We start from the raw sequence: 17612 nt of genomic DNA on the forward strand, positions 1-17612 counted from the left end.
TTCACCACAGACCTTAGGTTCAGAATGCAACAGCATGGTTTATTTCTGTTTGTTTACAAGCCGCGGACAGAGAAGCTCGATCCAAAGCACTCACTCGTAGTTGTGAGGCCAGGAGGAACTTGCTTTTTCTTTGTGTGGCTAGCTTTTTAAAGGCAAAATCCACAAGCCCTTCAGGGGGGTTGGGGGAGTTTTGCACAGGTGCAACTCGGATTGGTATATTTCTATCTCTGTTCTCTTTTACTGATTGGTGGTTACAATTTATTGCTTTGGGGGCAGTCCAGCACAAATCCCAGGCTTTGTCCTTGAGGCACCATGTGGGCTGGCTGGCCAAGCATGTACTGCACATAACTCTAAGTTGGTGAGGGGCCCCAGAAAGTAAACATCTGGCTGAACTTTGAGCAGTCAGAGCATGTGCAGAAAGGGAGCTACTGCAAGGACTATGTCTTTTGTTCATAGCCCTCCCAGAAACTGCTTGCTCAAGTCTCAGGAAACTGAAATTGAGGCCTGATCTCTGAGAGAAGACTGAGTAGCCAGTTATGGCATCTGCTTGGTCCTTTCAGTCTGAAGCCCTAGACCTGGAGCTACTGACAGTTGTGATCTACCATGAGGGTGCTAAGAATTAAATCCAGATATTCTAGAAGAGTAGTCAGTGTTCTTTAACTACTGAGCAATCTTCTCAGCACTATCATTCAGTCCATTAACTACAATTTTAATGGTGGCTTTAGAACTTGAGTTTATTTTCTCCTTCCTTGGTGATTGGATCATTGATATTTGTGTTCCCCTGTTAATCATCAATTTATTTAATATTTGAATTTAATAGATTAAAGAATACTAGATTGAATAAATAGGTAGCATTCCACTAAGTAACAAGTTCCTATCAACTTGATCCAAACAAATAACCTAATCTTGCCATGTATCTAAAGGCTATTATTATTTCATACATTTTTCATCAGAAATAACATCTAACCTGATGTTTCACTGTTCCCATGTTCTTTAGCTTTATACAATATTAAAGGTATTTTCTGCAAATGTATATGACCTGGTACTGAAGTATTTGCTAAGAGTATTTCAGATGTGTGGAATATAAATTGAAAATTAGAACTTAAAAGTATAGAAATTGAATTGACTTGGAACCGCATTGCATTAGTCAGTGTTCTCCAGAGTAACAGAACTTATGGAATGAATCTCTCTGTCTCTCTGTCTCTCTCTCTGTATCTCTTTCTCTCTACCTGCCTATCTATCCATGTATCATTCCATCAATATCTCTGTGGGCATATATATGTATACATATATATGTACATACATGCACACGTAGATATTCATATGGGGATTAATTGGAATGCCTTACAAGCTACAGCTCAAAAATTGCAAGTTATGAATGGAAAGTTGATAAATCTAGTAGCTGTTCAATCGCATGAGTCTAGGTATCTCAGTATTTTTTTTTTTTTGCTAGACTCCTAAGGAAGTAGTCTTCAATGCCAGTTAAAGAATGGATGTGCTGTCAAAGTGAGGTAAAACAGGCAAAGAATTAATACATATCTTTCCTTTTTTTTTTGTCTGTCCAGCAGAAGGTGTGATCCAAATTAAAGATGTGTCTTCCAGCCTCAAATTCTGAACTAAAGGTGTGTGTCATCTAGCCTCCGGATCTGGGTCAAACACACTGTTGTCTTCTTGCCTCAAGGTCCAGATCACAATTGTGCCCTGTATTTCTGAATCATAGTTCATTGCAGATATAGTCAATTGAGTTGACAACCAAGAATAGTTATCACATTCCACAACTTATCAACTTGACACAATCTTATCTCCTTATGTCATGATTAGTTTCCAAATGAAAAACAGTAACCAAGTCATAATTATGCCTAAACATAACACAACTATCCCACATAAAATCAGAAATGCATTACATATTTAGCATAGTAGCAATGATCCTTGTGGACAACTCTCTAGTATCTCAAACTTACATCTGATAACTGTGAAGGCGATACAGACTCCATCTTAGGAAAAGGCCACCACCTAAGACTTCCTGCTGTACTCAGTTCCAGGAAGGATCTCAGGAATGTACCATAACAATTTGAGCAGATACAGGACAATTTGCTTCTGTAGACATTCTGTCTGTGATTTATGGCCCTTGAAGCTATCTAGAAAATCCTACTAAGTAGCCCAAATAATCCTTCTCAGCTAGTTGTGGTTCCCCACCAAAAAGTCCAACCCAATGGTTTCAAATGTGTTTTCATGGTCAAAATCTAGACCAATAGTTTCAAAAAATCACCTTTCCCCATCCCTTCTACCCAATCCCAAGTTGCCAAAGCATGTAATTCCAAGATTTTTGTTTTCCCCGAGGAAACCTCTCTAACTCTGGGCTCGCTGCTGCTGCCACATTTCCCTTCAGCAGGAGTGTGAAAGCACCAGATTCAATCCTAATAATACAAGGACCCTTATGTGTTTGTATTAGAAACTAGCTCCTTCTTGGTCTCTGTTTGTTTGTTTGTTTGTTTGTTTGTTTGGTTGGTTGGTTGGTTCTCTCGTGGTTTTTTATTTATTTTTATTTTTTTTAAAGATTTTATTTATTTATTATGTACACAGTGTTCTGCCTGCATGTATGTCTGCAAGCCAGAAGAGGGCACCAGATCTCATTACAGATGGTTGTGAGCCACCATGTGGTTGCTGGGAATTGAGCTCAGGACCTCTGGAAGAGCAGTCAGTGCTCTTAACCTCTGAGCCATCTCTCCAGCCCCTTCTTGTGGTTTTTTGAGACAGGGTTTTTCTCTGTATAGTTTTTGAGCCTGTCCTGGATTTCACTCTGTAGAGCCTCAAACTCACTGAGATTCACTTGTCTCTGCTTCTCAAGTACTGGGATCAAAAGCATGCACCATCATAGCCTGGCCATGATAGTCTTTTAATTGATGTTGCACCATATTATAAGTATACTAAAGGAACATACAATTTTCTGTACAAAGGCATTATTAACAAAATACAACACAAAAACTCATTTAGTTATAATCCTTATTTCTGCAACTGGTCACATGACCTTAGATGGTATTTAGAACTATCTTCCTCTAGCACCCATTCTGTATTTCTTCCACCTTCTGCAAGCACTTCAGCACATCTGGTTCTTTTCCTGGAAGAGTGACCCATATCTTCATTCCTGATGGATCTGTGCCCTTTGTCATCCTTCCTGGATTAAATTGTTGTAGTTTCCCAATGCCTTTAATCACAGGGCACAGTAGCACCAAGAGATGCCCCAAAGGATCTCCTGCACTCCAGACATAATCCTTCTTTCCTTCATTGTAGAGAGACAGTCCAATTTCTCTATGGTAGTCTCGATATATCACCCATCCTGATGATGTTATTCCTTCTTCAGTCTGTTGTTCTAAGGGCATTTGAATCTCAAAATAAAACCAGGGGTCAGTCTGAGTTCAGCTCAACAGAAAGTTTGTTGGACCTCCTGGCAGGAGCACAATGGCCTCTGAACAAAAACTTTTAGGGCAGCAAAATTTGGTGTTACAGAAACAGGCAGCAAAACTGTTCTAGTCAGTCACTAGGGACAATAGTGAGTGGAACTATCCCCTTTACCAACCCTTGATTACTGGACACATGGATCCTGGCTATAGGAGAAAATGTACCATATATTGGATGCTGATTTGGAGTATACACTGCCTCCTGAAGAACCTTGCCCCAGCCCTCAAGATGCTGCCACCTAATTGGTGCTGTAACAGTATCTTCAACAAACCAAAGTCCACTCCATCTTTCTCTCTGGCCAGCTTCTTCAGGATGCTGGGGAATAAGGTAAAAACAGTGGATTCCATGAGTATGGGCCCACTGTAGTGCTTCTCTGGGAGTGTAGTGAGTTCCTTGGTCTGAAACAGGACTCTGGAATAACATATCGGTGGGTAAGACATTCTGTAAATCCATTGATGGTATTTTGTGAAGCATTACATGTAGGAAAGGCAAATCCATAATCAGAATAAGTTTCTACTTCAGTAAGGACAAAGAGTTGTCCTTTCTACAGAGGAAGTGGTCCAATGAACTCAACCTGCCACAAGGTTGCTGACTGGTCACCCCAGGGAATGGTACCATACCGGGGGCTCAATGTTGATCTTTGATGTACTGTTATTGGATGATCTGGCACTCATCAGAAGGTGTACCCAGGACACCCTTGGTGAGTGGAAGACCATGTTGTTGAGCCCATGCATAGTTCCCATTTGTGCCATCATGGTCACTTTGGTCATGGGCCCATTTGGCATTGACAGGAATGGCTGAGGAGAGAGACTGACTGTCCACAGAAAGTCATCCAATTTATTTGATTATTAAACTCATTCTCAGCTGAAGTCACCTTTTGGTGAACATTTACATAGGACGCAAGTATCTTCACATCCTTTGCCATTTTTAGAGATCTATGCACATACTTCTTCCTCACATTTCTTTCTCTTTTCAACCTTGCTCTTTCCAAGTCCCTGACCACTCAGCCAGTCCATTGGCTATAGCCCATCAGTCAATAAATAGTTGTACATTAGGCCATGTTTCCTTCCAAACAAACTGTATAACCCTGTGTACTGCCTAAACTTCTGCCTACAGTAAAGATTTTCCCATCACCAGTATCTTCATGCTTGTCCCAGAATGGAGTTGAAATGCTACAGTTGTCCACTTCTGGGTGGTGCCAGCATGATGTACAGAACCATCAGTAAACCAAGCCCTAGTCTTCTCTTCCTCAGTCAACCAATCGCAGGGAACACACCCCATGAGGCTGGAAGTGCATGCTTGGGAGCAGAAGGCATTGCAACCAAAAGCATTTGGGCTGCATGTCTTTTTTATGACTAGATGGGTGCAATAACACCCAGGTCATGAAGGGCAGTTCAGGTTTCATGGTAAGATGGTAGCCTACTATGAAATATTCACTTTTTCCCAGTTGGTAGTATTATTGGCTTATTCTCACATGCTTGGCCATATTTATTTTTGAAAATGATTCTATGGGCCCTAGTGGCAGAGACCTGAAATGTCTTTAATAGAAACTGCATTGCCCCAATTCTTCAATGTTCCTATTCTTGTATGTTATTCAGGTTTTTTCTTTTCCTCTGTGTGTGTATGTGTGTTTGTGTGTGTGTGTGTGTGTGTGTGTGTGTGTGTGTGTGTGTGTGTGTGTGTAGACTATGTAGCCCAGGGTTTATGACTCACAGTGATCTTCCTGCCTCTGTGTCTGAAGTGCTGGTACTAAAAGAATGCACTATCACACACAGCTTTAAAAATGATTTTCATGGTCTAGTCTCCTCTTATCCTGGCTAGGGAGGCCAGGAGATGGTGTCAGAAACCCTGCTGCTGGAATTACAGATAGTAGTGTGTTTTTATGTGAACTGGAAATGGAACCTGGATGCTCTGAAAGAATTTTCAGTGCCCTTACCTGCTAAGGTATTTTTTCCACACTAAGTTTTATGTTCTTGATTAAGTTTTCTGTCCAAAGCATCATAGTCAGTCTGATGATGATTTAAAATGGAATTTTCGCAGGGCGGTGGTGGCGCATGCCTTTAATCCCAGCACTCAGGAGGCAGAGGCAGGCGGATCTCTGTGAGTTCGAGGCCAGCCTGGTCTCCAAAGCGAGTTCCAGGAAAGGCGCAAAGTTACACAGAGAAACCCTGTCTCGAAAAACCAAAAAAAAAAAAAAATAAATAAATAAATAAAATAAAATGGAATTTTTTTCCATTTGAGAGAATTAGCCTCAGGCAGGGATGAGATTCCTGACTGTTTATCCCACACAATGTGGTCAGCCCATTATCAATATATATACAACCAGAAAAAATGGATGCATCAGGTGGTATTCATGTATTCAGCAAACTTATTTACCCATACTTAACAAGGAAGAAGTTGGAAGGAATTTGGGAAGGCATAAAATAATGAGATAAGATGGTAATGTGATGTAATATTTTTAATTAACAATTTATAGAAATAAATTTTAAATAAAAAGAGGGACTTGATAGAGGGCTCAGCAATTACAAGTACTGGGTTTTTTACAGAGGACCCATGTTCCATTACCAGAATCAATGTGGTAGTTAACCTCTGCTATAACTCTAGAGAGACATCTCCAGACTTCTTATGGCCTCTGTAAGTATTTTCCACAGACATATACAGGCAAAACACCTGTATAAATATTTTTTTAAAAGAAGTAGAAAAATGAAAGAATGAAATTCTCTACAGTGATACCACAGCCATGAGACTAACAGAAGCCAGGGTTAATTAAAATGAAATCTTCTGGTCTTGCTTGGAAGCAGTGGTGGCCTTGAAGGGAGCCAGCCTGAACAGAGGCAAAAGCAGCTTTCTTCTGAGTATAATAAATCTCACCAAAACCATTCATCTAGGAGTAGAGTATACAGTGATCTTAGGTGACTTTTCCTTGATGTTTTCTGTATTTGATTCTCCATCTTATGTATCTTTGAGAATTGACACATCGGTACAGTTATCTTTCGAACAAACTTCAAGATTGACAGGTAGCATAGTCTCCAAAGGAATCTACATGCAGAGTGTCATTTCCTTGACTTTCAGGTAAGATCTTGTGGTGCAATATGAACATGCCAGAGGCATGTCTTGCCATCATTTTAAATAATTATATGTTTCTGCATGGCTTTCAGACAAGAATGTTGCTTAATGTCTCTGCTTTTACATTGTGATCATTTTTAGAAATGTATTTGTTAGCCGGGCGGTGGTGGCGCACGCCTTTAATCCCAGCACTCGGGAGGCAGAGCCAGGAGGATCTCTGTGAGTTCGAGGCCGGCCTGGGCTACCAAGTGAGTTCCAGGAAAGGCGCAAAGCTGCACAGAGAAATCTTGTCTCAAGAAAACCAAAAAAAAAAAAAAAAGAAATGTATTTGTTAATTGAGCATAACTAGGAAGAGGGAGAACTATACATGAACATGTCCAGACTCCCTCAGGAAAATCTACATGCTTTCTTTTTTTTTTATGAAAACTATTGTTTTGGAAATAACTTTCATGCTGTCTTGCCTCTTGCAGATAAGAAATCCTTCTCATTTCATTTGTCTTGTCTCTGGTGATGGATATCCTCAATAGTCAAACTGACTACCTCTGTAACTAATTAAAACCCCAAGATTTGGATATATGTGTGAGGGATTGTCTTTAAAGGTTTTGAAGTTAAAGACCTATCTTTAATCCAAATAATTTGAGGTAATCAATCCACATTTAGCTGCTTGGTGGCATTGCACACCTTTCACCCCAGCCCTCAGGAAGCTGAACCAGTTGGATTTCTGAGTTTGAAGCCAGGTCGATGTACAGAATGAGTTCAAGAGATAGACATATAAAACCTTTCAGAAAACTCAAAAGAAGCAATAAACAAGAGTAAGGAGCCAGGTGTTGGTGGTACACGTCTTTATTCCCAGCATTTGTGATGCAGAGCCAGGTGGATCTCTGTGAGTTCAACGCCAATCTTATCTACAGAATGAAATTCATATAGGCACTTAAACTACAGGGAGCAACCCTGTCAAAAAAAAAACTGAATAAGGTCCACCTTTAATCTGCATAGCAACACTTGAGGGTAGCCTACATATATAAAAGATATTGAAGGAGGAAGCTCTCTGTCTGCTTCTGCTTGCTCTGGCTACCAAGTTTATTCCTTTACTAGCATTGGAGTCTACTTCCTTAGAATTTTGGTGTATCCTGAAAACCAGGTGAGACATGGACTGAAGAACTACTGGACTTTTCAAATTTCCGTTGGTAGACAGCCATTGTTGGACTAGCTCAACCACAGGATATGAGACATTGTAATAATTCCACTTTCTCCATACATAGAGAGATTCATCCTCCCAGTCCTGTTTGTTAATATTCTAATCCTGCCCCTTGGCACCATGCTATGTCCTGACATAGAAGCATATTCTTAAGGGAAAATTCCACCCATTTCCCACCTCTCTCTTCTGCTTTCCTCCCAGGAAGTGTGCACAACCTCAGACTTCTCAATCTTTCTCTCCCTCTCTCTTTCCCTCTTTCTCTTCCCTTTCTTCCTTCCCCCACCAAATAAACCTCCTCACTGAGTTTGTCTGCATGTCATCTTTATCTGTCCCCTGCATTGGGGCACCTTGGCTCTCTACCTGCCAGAGCCTTCTTTATAAATTCATAATACTGTTCAAGTACAGAAGCTTGAATAATGCAGTGGTTTTTTTTCCACTGTCCTAGGAGAAAGATGTACTGACTAATAATAGTGCTTGTGAACACATTCTTACTTACTCTATTATGTTTTAAACATTCATGTTTCCCTGAAGCTTACTCTTTATTATTTTTTAATTTGCCAACAGTTTGCTCTGAATTTCAGGAATAAAACTCCTGAAGCAATGGAGTCATCATCCCACTTTCTGATGGGAGGAAGATCTATTATCTTGTTTGTGATCTACTTCCTGCTTTTCTTACCTGCTTGTCTGAAGTCCCTGTGACAGCTAGGTAATATGTACCTTCAGTTCACCTGACATCAATGTGAAATCACAAAACAAAAATATTTTATGTCTTTATATTTCACTTTAGTTGTTAATATTCTGGGCACACTTTCACCTGAGGGACAGGGAATCACTCTATCCAACATAGTAGAGGGGGCTGTACAAGCTAGCCACACAGTGTCCAAGAGGAAGAAGGGGAAGAGCCTACTGTGAGCAGAAAGATAGCAGGGTCTGCTATTGGAGTCAGGGGCAAGTGCTATGAAAATGCAAATCTCTGCAGTTTCAGAAAAGGTCTAGGTCTGTGGTGGAAGGCAGGATCAGAAACCATTGTGCTGTGACTTTAAGCACAGTGTAACCCTATGGGAGGTGCTCTTGTCACTCAGACCTCAGTAGCCAACCAGGCCCTCCAGGCGACCTGCCAGTCAGAAGTTGTGCAGGGTCCTTCAGGCTGCCAGCTTTAAGCTTGGCTTTGAAGAGAAACTGGTGCCAGCAGTTTTGTGTGCAGTGCTGTGAGAGTTGCTGCAGGGAGCTGAGCAGAGAACATGGCCGAGCTGGGAAACCACAACATGGTGAGTGAGGTGCAGAAGCCAGTGTGGTGGGTCCTTCTCAGACCCGGATGGGATCCTTCAGCCAGAATCCCTATCCTGTGAGGTCCCGTGTGGTCCTTGAAACTTCCTATTTACAGGACAGGCCTCCCGATATCTTTTCTGTGTGGGCTGCATCTGTTCACAGAATTGGGAGCAGGGAGATGTGTGTAGAAACATCTTTGTAGTCAGCTTAAACATGCTTTTACTGCACCCATGGAAAGCAGATTGCCAAACTTGGATCGGACTAGTTTCTCCAATACCTTCTAGAGCTTCAGCACTGTGTATTTAACTTTCACGTGTAAGATCCATTTATAGGGGGCTGGAGAGATGACTCAGTGGTTAAGAGCACTGACTGCTCTTCCAGAAGTCCTGAGTTCAATTCCCAGCAACCACATGGTGGCTCACAACCATCTGTAATGGGATGTGGTGCCCTCTTCTGTATACATAATAAATAAATAAATCTTAAAAAAAAAGATCCATTTATAGTTAATTTTCTGGAGGTTGTAAATGGCATCTCATTTGTTGGGTAGCACTTCACTCCTAAGGTGTGAGAGAGAAGAGAGAAGAGTTGAACTCGTGATATAAAGCATTTACTAATTCTTAGGAGATAGTAAGTCTCACAAAATAGAATTTAGCTGAGGAAGAACTACAAAAAACAAACAAACAAACAAACAAACAGCCAGATGTGGTGGCACATGTCTTTAATCCCAGCACTCAGAAGGCAGAGCCAGTCAGATCTCTGTGAGTTTGAGGCCAGCCTTGTCTAGAGAGCAAGATCGAGGACAGGCACTAAAACTACACAGAGAAACCCTGCCTCAAAAACAAACAAACAAACAAACTAATTAATTAATTAATTAAATAAAAGCCTCAAAGATAAGAGTATAGTAGCCAGCCTAGTTAGAGATTAGGACAGTAGGATACACCTTTGTTCACCAGGATCGTCCAGACATTTGGCTTCAAACCATTACAAAGGAGACATCACTTATTTACAACCAGCCAAGAGGCATAACCAGCCTAGAGGCCATATCAAAGAATGGGACTCTAACAAGCTGCTCATTGAGGCATTATAGGGTAACAACCAACTTTATATCCTGGTACGCCATAAACTTCCAGTTTTCTTCTTGAGAGCAGTATAGTTCTGCCAGATGGGCAATGTGACACCAGGTGACAGCTATTTCAAAAGTAAAAGACTAGCTGGGCAGTGGGGGCACACCTTTAATCCCAACACTCACTCAGGAAGTAGAGGCAGGTTGATCTCTGTGTGTTTGAGGTCAGCTTGATCTACAGGGGTATGTCTAGGACAGACTCCAAAGTTATACAGTGAAAATACATCTCAATAAACAACAACAACAAAAATGTATAAAGCAAACAGAAAAATAAAACACTGTTGTGTAAAAGACTGCCCTGATCAAGCAAGGTTTTCCTTTGGGCCCTCAGGCAGGGATTAGGAAAATTTTGGGTAGATCTAGTAATAGCCGTGGGCCTAGGCCTTGGGTGCTTTCTTTAAGGTTCTGATGTTTTGATGATAAAACAGAGCTTCTTCCCTAAAATCATGAATACACTTTGGAGAACTAGTAATTGTCTGGAGCCAGGGCCTTTTTGGTGGGGTTGCTTCAGATCCTGAGAATCCAACTCTTTCTACTATGCAGGGCTATGGTTATCCATCCACAGATCACTGTGGGCTTAATCAGTAATATTCTTGAGATACCCTGTTTCCCCTTGTGCAGCATGGTTTGATTAGCCTCATATTTGAGTCTGTCCCATTGTGTGATACTTTCTGCTGACTTCCTACAAGTTTCCCATTTCCTTGCATGTCCCCCCTAGAAGTAGTATAAAGGTGCTGTTCTTCTTAAGAAGCTTAGGTGACATGAGACACACCTTGTGTAAGACCTCCCCACCTCAGCTTTTATATTTTCTAACTTATACTTCTCTTTCTCATCCCCTGTGACCTTCTCCTCAAGACCCAGTCACTGAAGAAGATCCTGCTGTTTCACATCATTGGGGTACTTAAGAAATAATTTTGGAAATGTCTTTGCTGTGTATATCTCCCATCTGTCTAAGTGAGTAGACTTGCAGTCTTCTGTCCCTATTTACATTGCTGAAAGTGTAACCTGAAGACTGAACCTAAATGTCACAAGGATGATTAGCATAAGTGGAACGCAATGTCTCTTCTAGGCTGGCTCCTCTTTTAGAATTAGCTGGAGATGAATGCATGCTATCATTAAAGAGATTTTTCTTTATCTCTGAATTGTGTTGAGTGATTTCTCCCTTGGAAATCATTTTAGTTCTAGAATAGCTGCATGTCAATTGTGTTAGAAAAATGTTTCTGAAACAAGCTCTCTTGTGTTGACACCAGTGGCCTTGGTCCCAGTCTCTTGCTTTCTATGGCAATGACTTTGCTGTCCTCTATATTACACATTAAAAACATTAAATTAAATGATTGTGTCACCTCAGAGTTTCAAAACTATCAATTTGTGTCATGCAGTTGCATATCAATTGCAGTAAAAGGAAAAGGATTTGCATGTGGAGCATGGTTTCTACCTTCAGACCAGAATATTACGAATAGTTTATTGTGTACACTGCTGAGGGGAACAGGGTGGGCAATCAGCTCCTGGAGTCACCATTATGAAAACAAACCTGATTGTAGCAGGAGGAGTGATTTTGTAATTTCCCAGCATATACTAATTGCTGTCTTGTGAATGAAGATAGACCAGACTTGTTGGTGTACAATTTGGGAAGATCAACTTGTGCCAAAGATATTGAATTTTTAATTATACAGCTCTCCTATGCAGATATTTTCAGTCCTGCTTGACACAGTTATGTCAGCTCAGAGGTTTGAGCAAAGGGTCATTGACTGTAACTCTGTGTGTCAGTTTACAGATCACAGTAGCCCCCAAGTGCATATGGGAACTTCAACCTCTCTCTTATTAATGACATCCCCTCTACTAAAGAAGGTTCCACTCTTTTTGCAAGTCAATATACCTAAGTATTTTATCTTAAAATTACTTTAAAATACTATCTATTGTTATTACTTTTTAATTTTTTTCTGGACCTGAGGACCAAACCCATGGCCTTGTGCTTGCTAGGCAAGCACTCTACCACTGAGCAAAATCCCCACCCCTATTTTTAACATTTTTAAGTTCATTACTGCTTTTATCTATTTTTTTCTGTTCTCTGTGTATAGTTCATAAATTGTTTCATTCCTTCTCTCAAGAGCTGTTGATTATTGATTTTTGTGTAGAGCAGTGTCTTGTGTAGCCCAGGCTAGACTCATGCTATATAATTGAGAATTGCTTTGAACACTTAATCTGCCTCTGCTGCCCAGTGCTGGGAGACAGTTTGGCAACTCCTTCCAGGCTGGGCCCAGTGAGAAGGGAAAATGCACAAATTAATAAGTGTCCACCAGTCTCTCTGGCATTTAGGGTGACATAGAAATGAACAGAGACCTGTGCAAAACTGATTCAGCTGATGTAGTGGCAGTGCAGAAAGGTGGGGGCAGGAAGGAGGGTGAGAGCTTACCTGCTTCAACAGTAGTTGAGATTAGCAATGTGGAGTCATGTAATTAATTTTAGATTCTACAGAAATGTCCTGACTGCCCATTTTTCAGGGTCCATAAATCAGATCATTCAGTGATCTGAATAAAGGACTGACCTTGTAGTGCAATGAAATTACTATAGTTACACTGGTTCAACCAATATAAAAAGTCTGAGAAAAACAGTGCGGCCCTGCCTAGCAGACTGTTACTTTTTTTTGTTTAAGAAAAATAGATACACTTAATCTTTGGTTTGCTGTCATACTAATTCCTGATTTCTGGAACACATGGCCATCAATTGTGTTTAAACTTTTCAGAGTAATTCTTTGAGATTTTAACTACATCATGCCACAGTCTCTTTTCTTCCTAGAAGAACTATTAGAAAACAACTCATTGTTTTCTAATTCCTGACCTGTTTTTCTTTAACAACAGTTACAAAGTACTTACAGTTACTGTTTAAATGTGACCTGTGTTTTACCTTCCAGCTACGAGGCATAGGTTTGGCGTTTGGCACCACTCAACAATCAGTGTGTATTGGGATTTGTACACAAAGGAGTATGTCCTTGAAGGGGAACAGGAAGTGCTCTGAGAGCCTGGAAGAATTTCTACTAAAATACGAATACCTCAGATTTAGGGTCCTGCCTACCCCTAGGGTGGAAGAGCAGAGCAAGAGGGCCCTGTGCTGTCTGTGTCATTTGATCTCTGATCACCCAGTGGGGGAGCCACTACTGTCCTGAGTCCCAGCTGGGGGGCTTTAGCTAATGTGGGACTCTGGAAAGGCTTAGCAATTAGGAGCACTAGTGGGAGGTATCTTAGAGATTCTTTCTAGCATTATCGTCTGGCTCTGCTGTAGGGAGCTGTGAGGGAGAACACAAGCCATGTCATGGTGAATGTGGGGACCACTGACTGCAGACCAAAAGGAGCAGTTCTGCTGAGCTGTCAGAGCTTCTGTCACTTAGATGGACCATGAGCCAGACTTTGTTCTTTTGGTCCATGTGATTATCTGTCAGTGGCCCTTCTCTGAGGCTCCCTGAGTATATTGTTGTGAAGTGGGGAAGGCTCTGCCAACCTGGCTATAGAAAGCTGTGATTCTTGTAATATATGTGTCCAGGGTGCACAAATAGGATTTGCTTATAGTGAGCAGTGGGAAGACTGATTGGAAAATTGAAGATATAGTTTCTAGAAGTTCTGATCATTACACTCTACATTCAAATTTGTCTTACAAATGTTACAAATAGTTTAGCAACTGGTAGAAAGAAGTATTGGGGATCCTCCTTCAGCAATACATGATTAGAATGTTTAAAACTTTTGATACCAGTCTCAACCTGATTCAGGGAAGTCCAGTTCCAGGGGAGAAAAGAAGTTTCTCAGCAGAAGATATATTTCAGTTTTGCATGTTGTTGGACAGGTGCATAGGGCAGATTCCATATCATGGGCCATAATCCATGTGGGAGGAAATAGACATTAAGTTATTCTTCACTGATTTGTGATTCAGCATCAGTGGGGCTGGGTTTGCCTGAAACCACAAGAGGACATGAGAGTCTGTACTGTAATAGAGTGAGTTTTCCTAAATTTGCCAAAAGAGCTCTAGAGTTTGGGGCATCTCGGTTTGGAAGAAATATCAGTAGCTGGACAGTCAGAAACATAACAGTTTAAGCATCACTTGGAATTAATTTTTTGGGAGTTGTGAAGTCTGTGTTAATTTCTATACACAGAGTTAAAGGTAGTTGGTTAACATTGGTCAAGATTACACGTTTCCTGGCTGAGATTCCTATGGCCTTTTGATTAAAAGTTTACCATATTTTTCTGCTTTTGTCCTTGGCTTTTTCTGTCTCCTTTATTCTTTTACAAGTATTGTACATTTTTTATTATTGTAGCTTTGTGGTAAATATAGAAATCACATAGTATCACTATGTGTATTTTTTGTTTCATAATCCTATTGAACATTCTGTGTGTTTCCACTTTGCATGTAGCATTGCCATCAGGAATTCTGTTAAAAAATGTTGTAAATTTTTTTAGGACTACATTCAATTCATGCTGCAAATTTACCAAGCACAGCATATTAATACTGATACATCATGTTCCCATGTATCATTTATTTACTTCTTTGCTTATTTAGGTTAAGTTATGTTGTTAATTAGTGAAAGAAATTTCTTTTATTGGGTAAAAGTTGCTATAGGGCTGGTCAGGTGGCACAGAATGTATTCTACTTGGGGATGACCTGAATTCATATTCCAATGTCCAAATGGGAGGCTCATAACCACTTGCTACTCAAAATCTAGATGATCTGATGCCCTCTTTCTTTGTATATCACCTGTATACACATGAAAGACATTTTCTTTCACACATAAAAACATACAAAATCTGGGAATAAACTTTTATTCCAAAGTTGTTGTGACTCATAAACCAATTAGAGCAAAACAATTTGTTTTAAGTATGTAAAACAAGCAGGGCGGTGGTGGCTCATGCCTTTAATCCCATCACTCGAGAGGCAGAGGCAGGCAGATCTTTGTGAGTTCCAAGCCAGCCTGGTCTGTGTAGTGAGATCCAGGAAAGGTGCAAAGCTACAAACAGAAACCCTGTCTCGAAAAACAAAAAAAAGAAAAAAAAAGTATTTAAAACAAAACATACACTGTTACTTTAAAATCTGTTATCTTGCATTTGGTTTGAAAAAATTTCCATTTCCTTACTTGTTGTAGAATATTATTTTGATGTATGTTACTTTTGTTTATGCTGTGAAACATTTTTTTAATGATGCAAAGATGTGTTGCATTCTTTTATATTGCATTTTTAACCCTGTGAAGCTTTGTTACATTGTCTTTCTAAAACACATTATGATCTAATAACAAGCTGACCAGCTAATAGTGAGGCAGGAGAAAGAATAGGAAGGGCTGGCAGGCAGAGAGAATAAATAGAGGAAAAAATGTGGGACCAAAAAAAGAAAGGAAAAAAAGGGAGAAGTGGATGCTGGAGATCAGCTACCTAGCCCCACATCGGCCATGCAGTAAAAGTAAAAGCAAAGTTTACAGAAGTAAGTGAAAGGAAAAAGCCTAGAGGTAAATGGTAGACAGGATAAGTTAAGAAAAGCTGGCAAGAAACAAGCCAAGTTAAGGCCAGATATTTATACTTAAGAATAAGCCTTTGTGTGTGATTTATTTGGGAACTTGGTGGTTGGCCCCCCAAAGACCAAAAGCAACCAACAACACTGCCTCTGATTCAGACTTACAGGCAATCATCAGCCACAGCAAACAAAATGGTGCCTAAGTGATCCTAACAAATATTATTTTCTTTATTATAAGGGAATGAGTTCATTTTTATAGTCAAAATTATTTTCAATAAAGATAAAACATCAGAAAGCTTGAAGCAAATATCTCCAGTTTTGGTGAAACAGCTCATCCTCTCATAATCCATTTTCTATTATCGGCTAAGGACAGAACTGGAGTGCACAGGATTAGTGTTGGCCTGGGATTTCTTTTTGTTTAATTTTATTTAGTATCTTGTTGTTTTGTTAAAGGGGCCAATGTATATATTTATTTGTAGGTTTCTTTTTTGTCGTGTTTCATCAGTGATTCAATCTATTTTGTTGATTTTATTAGTTGTCATGTAAATTTATTGTTGTATCTCTTGAAAATGATAGATATTCACCATTTTTTTTTCAGAAAATATATTATATTCCATATGAGTTCCTTGAGCTTATGTTGGCTTGTGAAGTTTTTGAGAAGAGACAATTTTACATTCCTCATCTTAATCTTAGAGTCTCATTTCTCCTCATTTCTTTTTCTTTTTTTTTTTTGTTTTTTGTTTTTTGTTTTTTCTTTTTTTGGTTTTTTGAGGCAGAGCTTCTCTGTGTAGCTTTGGAGCCTGTCCTGGATCTCGCTCTGTCAACAAGGCTGGCCTGGAACTAAGAGAAATCTGCCTGCCTCTGACTCCCAAGTGCTGGGACTAAAGGCATATGCCACCTCACCCAGACCTCAATTCTTGACATATCTGTGTTTTCCAGTTGTTTCTATCTTCATGTTTGTTTTTTTGTTTGTTTTTGTTTTTGTTTTTTTAAGACAGGGTTTCCCTGTGTAGCTTTGTGCCTTTCGTGGTACTCACTTGGCAGCCCAGGTTGGCCTCAAACTCACAGAGATCTGCATGGCTCTGCCTCCCGAGTGCTGGGATTAAAGGTGTGTGCTACCACTGCCCAGCCATGTTTGGGTTTTTGCTGCTTAAGGGATTAATGTGGTTAATATGTTGGTTTTGGTTTTTAAAATTATCTCATATATTATTGTCTCTGTCTTAATTAGCTTTAGCTCTTAACATGATGTAGCCTAGAGATATCTGAAGCAACATCAATCAATGCTTTGCCCAGATCAGAAGCACTATGTACTAAGTTTGTGAGAAAATGTGTTGATTGTGGGAAATCTCTTCTATTGAGGTTTTAATATCCTAAGGAAGTGGGCCTGATATGGTTGAGAGATCTAGCTTGGGAGAGGACAGTGACCCAACAAGAGTGAATGCCAGTAAACAAATTTTTCCTGGGGTTTTTGCCTTCAGTTCTTAGTTTCTATCCAAAGCTCCCACAATTATGGTTTGTGATCTCACAATATCAGCCAAATAAACCCATGTTTTTGCTTAGAGAATGTAATCACAGCAAATTACATACAAATTACATCATAATGTAATACACCAAAAGTGATTTTGTTGCTGAGTAGAATGTGGGAATGTTGTCTTTGGAGGAATGTTTAAGATATTAGGAATTTAGATGGCAAAAGCCATGGACATCTATACATAGAGCCTAATCAGCTATTTTTGGGTAACTAAGAATATGAGAATGTTGAAAGTAATACAGACAGTGGAGCTTGAGGTCATAGCATTACAGTGGGAAATAGACACCAGGAAAAAGTTAGCTCAAGGTCATTTGTATAATATTTTGTTCCTTAATTATTCCTATTTTCTCCATTCTCTGAGAAATTGAGTAAGGCAGAATTAAAAGTAATTGGCTGATTTTTTGGACAAGATATTGAATCTGTTAGGTGTTTATTACTGATGACTAAATCTGGTTTACAGTGGAAAAGAAAGAAGTGAT

This window comes from Peromyscus eremicus, unplaced genomic scaffold, assembly GCF_949786415.1.
Source record: "Peromyscus eremicus unplaced genomic scaffold, PerEre_H2_v1 PerEre#2#chrX_unloc_1, whole genome shotgun sequence".
Classification (NCBI taxonomy): Eukaryota; Metazoa; Chordata; class Mammalia; order Rodentia; family Cricetidae; genus Peromyscus; species Peromyscus eremicus.